Source organism: Anolis sagrei, chromosome X, assembly GCF_037176765.1.
Source record: "Anolis sagrei isolate rAnoSag1 chromosome X, rAnoSag1.mat, whole genome shotgun sequence".
Classification (NCBI taxonomy): Eukaryota; Metazoa; Chordata; class Lepidosauria; order Squamata; family Dactyloidae; genus Anolis; species Anolis sagrei.
Window position 1 is genome coordinate 87,628,250 of NC_090034.1, and position 7,146 is coordinate 87,635,395.

The window sequence follows — 7,146 nt, forward strand, 5'->3', positions numbered from 1 at the left end:
CAGTAGAGAGATGGAATTTTGGGAGAAAAGCACATCAGATGACAGGTTTTTCACATTAAAAAATCATTTTGAAAGCCGGAGAACCAGTATGAATGTGTAGCACATGTTTTTGGTTGCTTATTTGAATCACATTAATTAGTTACACTTACAGGCATTTATTGCAGTGCACCTGCTCTTAGCTAGTGACATACTGTAATCTGGCCTGCAAAGATTGACCCTAAATTGGTATAAAGATCATCCCATCTGGTGAAGAAGGAATGAGCTGCCATTTTTACCCCTTAGTTACATGATTCTATATAATGGCAGTTCTAGAATATTTGAAAATTCTCATCAATATCTTGTGCATAATCCAAGAATCACACCTGTATTTTTTGCACCTGAATCATATTGTGTTGCTCAGAGTAAATGTGTGGTCAAGATTGAAAGATCTACCCTTTTCTCTGAGGTCACCTCCAACTTTGAACAGATTTTTAACAGGTGGATGAATGTCAAATTAGCAATTTGTAAGCAACTTTAGAAGCTTTTTTGCTAAAAAAAAAAGCTGGATATAAATACTCCAAATAAATAAATACTACACAGTTTTATGAAATCATGGAATTCTACCATGAAATAATGTTTTGATCCTCATCTACAGATATAAATTTTATTTGCAGGTTTCATGGTCTCTGTATGCAGTCACAGAAAATTCTTGTAACACAGTAGCATTTGTACGTTCCCTGTGACAGTTTCTTTCTAGTCATTGTTAGTTAAAGATATCTTGACCTTTTACCAAAGATGTAAGAGACTCTGGAACGAAAAGGAAGCAAACAACTTGGATAAAACACTCAAATATCCCAATTGAATTATTTTTTAATCTAGGCATTTTGGAAATGATAGCAGCACTCATCCAGCCCATATTGTAGCCTTGATGTCTCTAGGGCTATTACTGCATCCTAAGAAGGAACTAAACTTACTAGCCTTTCTCTTGACTACAGAACCATGAAAAAGTTGATCTACTGCTCTTTTTCAATGTTTCCACATGTTGCATTTAAGCTCAATATGCCATAACTAAGGCCATCACTAATCACCAGTGACCAAGCAAAAGGAATCCTGACAAGTGAAATATCTATTTAATTTCTTAAAAGTGTGCTTTAATTTGCGAAAAGATACCAATATACTCAAGAATGATTTCTAGCAATCCTGACTTCTGCTAAAACAAGTCTTCACCACAGGTTCTTTGTGATATAGACCAAAGTTAGTTAAGGAAAATGTAGGCCCATCTCAAATTCAATACAAGTCTTTAGGAATGGGATAGAATTACTACCTAAAAATTATTATCAATAATGGCATTTGAAACTGTAACTATATATACACTTAGAAAAAATCAAAACATCTGTATGGGTATGGAGAAGAAAACGTACTATTCAATATAAGGGACTAATAGGAAATTGTAAGGGTTAAGTAAGGGTCCATATAAATCTATCCCAACCTCATTTATAGAAAACAGTACTGGGAACAGTTCAGGCACAACTGGATATACAGAAGATTTTCAGTTAATCAGCACCCACAGGGATTGGTAAATTTAGTTTTTGTGTGCTTGAGAGTAACTTTGAAAATAGGCCTAATACAGTACTTCACACTATATCATTCCAATAAACTTTGTATTTACTTGATATTGATATTGAAATACATAGTTAAAAGCTCATTAGACAAAGACAAATTTAACTTTAAAGTATTATCTCTTCAAATCTTTGCTGGTTACTTAAGAGGTCTGTTTAACTGAGAGTCTACTGTATAAAGAAAGTAACTTGAAGCACTACAAGCCACATTTGAGCCAACACACAAACATCAATTACTAATGGTTTATGAATAACTTTAAGGGTTCACAGAACCTAATGATAAAAAATATACAGAGTACACTTAGTTTTCTTAATTATTATTTTAAAAATAGCAACAGGTATCAAGAATATATACAGTCAGCTACATATCTGCTCTGCAATGGTAAAGGTAACCTCAGTTTACATAAAGTTTACATCTGGCAGGAACCAATTTGGCAAGGCATGCATTACTTCTTGGGTATTTGCCCCATAAAAGCTGCACTTACAAATAGAATACTTTAAATTGAATTAACTGGATCACAGAGAACAGGGAAACATTTACAATTATTGTGAATTTAAAAACAGCACAATCTTACACACAAAAAGTAAGACCCACTGCGTTATATGGTGCTTACTTCCATGGCAAATAGATATAGGAGAGCAACCAAGGGTTCTACTTAATGCAATGACATTTATTTTTGTATAAACATAAATAGGATTTCAATGTTAAGTTTAGTCAAAATTCTGCTAAATTCTTGGCACCAACAGCATTCTGGAACAAGGACTATACAATCTATCTGTGACCATCATGTTAAAATAAATATAATTTCTACTCTCTGTTCTTACAATTCAGTTACTGTCAACAATCTCTTTTCCACTTATTATTGAAATTATTCATGATGTCATTTATAGTTTTATTGTAACATAACAGAAATAGAAAAAGATCAGTTTCCCCCCCCCCCCCCCCAAAAAAAAAAGAATAGAACCTGTTACATAGAATTACCATTCAACTACAAGTGGCAAACATTATTTATTTATTTAGTATATGTATATACTGCCCTTCTCACTCCTGGGTGTCACTCAAGGCGGTTTACAACATATTAATGGCAAAAATTCAATGCCAGCATACATATACTTATTATGAATTAATTTGTCCTCACATAGGTTGGGGAGAAGAGACCAATTATGGAACATATTGGAAAAGAGGTACTTTGTGACATATATTGTAAGTAGTTCTCTACATCAAAAGGAGGATGAATGAATGAAGGACCCAAATGTATCTTGACATCCCCAGAGTATTTCAATTGTCACGATGTGACTGAAATGAAGATAAATACATTGACTTAATGGAAAGGAGGGACTCTAAAAGGGATCAATTTGGCTTCCTATGATGTTTTTAAAGGTTTGCACAACAGACATATTCATATATCGAACCCTCTAAAATTAATGTGCTGGCTGGGCCAAATTTATTTATTGCTTTAGTAGACTGGGGGATTTTAGATACAAAAGTTAGCAGAATGGCTACTTATTGCTAACCAGGCGGAATGGAAAAACAATGATCAGAACGGCAAGTGCATTGAAGAATAATAATGAATTTGGGTTGCTGTGTGTTTTCTGGGCTGTAGGGCCATGTTCCAGAAGCATGCTCTCCTGATGTTTCGCCCGCATCTATGGCACGCATCCTCAGAGGTTGAGGGATCCCTCAACCTCTGAGGATGCCTGCCATAGATTTGGGCGAAACGTCAGGAAGAATGCTTCTGGAACATGGTCCTACCGCCTGGAAAACTCACAGCAAACCAGGGCCCTTCCACACAGCCCTGTATCCCAGAATATCAAGGCAGAAAATCTCACAAACTGGCTTGATATGCTGGGATATAGGGCTGTGTGGAAGGGTCCTGGATTGAGTCCACACTCCAGAATGTGGGATTTTCTGTCTTGATATTCTGGGATATAGGGCTGTGTGGAAGGGCCCTGGATTTAGTCCACATTCAGAGAATGTGGAATTCTCTACCTTGATATTCTGGGATATAGGGCCGTGTGGAAGGGCCCTAGATTGAGTCCACACTCTGAGAATGTGGGATTTTCTGCCTTGATATTCTGGGATATAGGGCCGTGTGAAAGGGCCCTAGATTGAGTCCACACTCCGAAAATGTGGGATTTTCTGCCTTGATATTCTGGGATACAGGGCCGTGTGGAAGGGCCCGGGATTGAGTCCACACTCCCGAGAATGTGGGATTTTCTGCCTTGATATTCTGGGATATAGGGCTGTGTGGAAGGGCCCTGGATTGAGTCCACATTCCGAGAATGTGGGATTTTCTGCCTTGATATTCTGGGATATAGGGCTGTGTGGAAGGGCCCTGGATTGAGTCCACATTCCGAGAATGTAGGATTTTCTGTCTTGATATTCTGGGATACAGGGCTGTGCGGAAGGGCCACGAACGCCTTCCAGCCACGAACGCCTTCGACAACTCAATAATGAATTTAATACCTGCCTCTCTACATTTTTGTAAATACAGCTGAAGGGAAAAACCTTTTGCATTATTAGCTCAGTGTTGAGACATGACACTCGCCTGCCACAAATGCCGAAGAAAGATGCAGAAACGACAGAGAGAGGAAAGGGGGGGGGGGCGCGGACAAACCCACCCCTCCTCGCTCCATTCTGCAATATGTTAACGACCACGATTGGATTTGTTAGAGCGCTTAGGCTCGGGGATGCATGTAATACCAAGCACGTAGAATAAAAAAGATGGCACAGGATTCTGAAAGCGCGCCTCTAGGGAGACGGGCCTGATGGCACACGATGGGGCTAATCCATCTCCCGACCACCAAAAAGGTGGTTGTGGGAGAAAGGAGGCGAGGAGAGAAGGGATGTGAGCTCAGCAAGGCCTATGGAGAAAAAAGGGGGGGAGGGGGGATTTTTTTTGGGGGGGGAGGAATCAGGGTGGGGCCGGGAGGGAGGGATGGGGCCCCGCGCCCGAGGCGAAGCTGGCCTGGGGCGGGGCCTGAGGGAGGCAGCCCGGCTCTACCCGCCGCGCCCGGAAAAAGGGAGGGAGGGGCGGACTGGGCGGGAGAAGGGAGAGGAGGCGCGGCGGAAAGGCTTCCCGTCCACCCGCCCCCCCCCCTCCCCAAGGCCGCCCGCCTTCTCTCTCTCTCCTTCCTTCCCTCACTGCTTCCTTCCGTGAGGCGAAAGGGCGGGCGGGCGAGCGAGCTGGCGGCCGTTCTGCAGGGCAGGGAGCGGCAGCCGGGCGGGTCTCTTCTTACCTCAGGAGGCGGCTGCGGCCCGCGGCGTGTTTCCAAGCGGCGCCGGGCTGAGGCGGAGGGAGAAGCCTAAGCGCGCTGGGGGCGGGGCGCGGCAGGCGGGCGGGATGCGCCCCCACCCCCAGCGCAAAGGGGCGTTCTCCGGGGCGGCTGCTCCGGCGCCGGGATTTCCCAGTAATGCCACAAAAAAAAATGGCGACCACAACAAACCGCCTCCGCTGCCCCGCCGCCGAGCGCATGCGCCCTGCTCGCGCGCGACCACGTGACGAAGGGGGAGGGGGGAATGCGCCCTCTCCGCGCGCTGCTCCCCGGCCCTCCTTGAGCCGGCCTGCGCATGCGCCGAATTTTGCGGCCTGCGCGCGCCACTCCCCAGAGCCCTCTCCCTCCATTTGCAGGGAAGGAAGGAAGCAGGCAGGCCTCGACTGGCTTTCTGTACGTGACTCCAAAGCAGGGGTCCTCAAACTTTTTAAACAGAGGGACAGGTCACAGTCCCTCAAAACTGCTGGAGGGCCGGATTTAATTTGAAAAAAAAAAAACCATGAATGAAGAGAAGAGCTCATTGCCCCACCCCAGTCATTCCACAAATATATAAACCCATATTCCTAATTCCAACAGACCTCACTACCTCTGAGGATGCTTGCCATAGATGCAGGTGAAATGTCAGGAGAGAATGCCTCTAGAACATGGCCATATAGCCCGAAAAAACCCACAAGAACCTAGTGATTCCAGCCATGAAAGCCTTCGACAATACATGAATGAATTCCTCTGTACACTGCACATATCTTATTTGTAGTGCAAAAAACACGTAAAAACAATACAATATTGTCTCACCCTGGTCATTCCACAGATATATATAAACCCATTTTCCTAGTTCCAACAGACCTCACTACCTCTGAGGATGCTTGCCATAGATGCAGGCGAAACGTCAGGAGAGAATGCCTCTAGAACATGGCCATATAGCCCGAAAATACCCACAACCCAATACAATAATTAAAATGAAGAGCCATTTTAACAAATATAAATTTATTAGCATTTCAATGGGAAGTGTGGACCTGCTTTTGGCTGATGAGATTGGATTGTGGTTGTTGTGGTGTGCTTTCAAGTCGTTGCAGACTTAGGTTGACCCTGAGCAAGGGCCGGGTAAATGAGCTTGGAGGGCCATATCCGGTCCCTGGGCCTTAGTTTTAGGACCCCTGATCTAAAGGCTGAAGGTGGGAGGAAAGCCCTGTGAGGAGGAGTGGGGTCTCTACGTCTGGGTTGCTGTAAGTTTTCAGGGCTGTATGGCCATCTTCCAAAAGCATTCTCTCCTGATGTTTCGCCTGCATCTATGCCAGTTATCCTGAGGTTGTGAGGCAAAACGTCAGGAGAGAATGCTTCTGGAACATGGCCATACAGCCCTGAACACTTAACAGCAACCCAGTGATTCCGGCCATGAAAACCTTCGACAACACATCCTCCACCATGTCTGTCAGCCCCCGGTGGTGCAGTGTGTTAACCCCCCCCCCCCCCCATGCCGGCAGGACTGAAGACCGACAGGTCCCAGGTTCGAATCCGGGGAGAGGCAGATGAGCTGCCTCTATCAGCTTCAGCTCCTCATGCGGGGACATGAGAGAAGCCTCCCACAAAGATGATAAAAATATCAAATCATCTGGGCGTCCCCTGGGCAACGTCCTTTCAGACGGCCAATTCTCTCACACCAGAAGCGACTTGCAGATTCTCAAGTCGCTCCTGACACGACAAAAAAAAACCCACCATGTCTGTCTATCCCAGTGTTTCTCAGCCTTCCTAATGCGACGACCCCTTAACACAGTTCCTCATGTTGTGGTGACCCCCAACCATAACATTATTTTCGTTGCTACTTCATAACTACAATTTTGCAACTGTTACAAATCATAATGTAAATATCTGATATGCAGGATGGATTTTCATTCACTTTACCACACTTGGCACAAATACCAGATATGCCCAAATTTGAATACTGGTGGGGTTGGGGGAGATTGATTTTGTCATTTGGGAATGGTAGTTTTCTGAGATTTATAGTTCAACTACAATCAAAGGGCATTCTGAACTCCACCAACAATGGAATTGAACCAAATAATAATAATAAAAAATATTATTATTATTTATACCCCACCCCCATCTCCCCAAAGGGGACTCAGGGCAGCTAACATGAGGCCAAGCCCAAAGATACAATACAGAGGATTGGAGGGATCGTGCAGGTTGGTGGTAGAAGGTAGGCGGGTCCCAAACTGTTCAAGGTTTTATAGGTAATAACCTGCACCTTGAATTGGGACCGGATGATGAACGGCAG

The 7,146-nt window shown here is 44.1% G+C and overlaps 1 protein-coding gene across 1 annotated transcript in view; it reads right to left on the reverse strand.

The window, feature by feature from the left end:
• Positions 1-5,067, reverse strand: part of LOC132780307 (dual specificity tyrosine-phosphorylation-regulated kinase 1B) — a 45,513-nt gene extending 40,446 nt beyond the window's left edge. The window contains exon 1 of the mRNA XM_060783934.2: positions 4,839-5,067. The gene's annotated coding sequence lies outside the window, so the exon portion shown is untranslated. The remainder of the gene's footprint in view (positions 1-4,838) is intronic.
• Between the last annotated feature and the right edge of the window lie 2,079 nt (positions 5,068-7,146).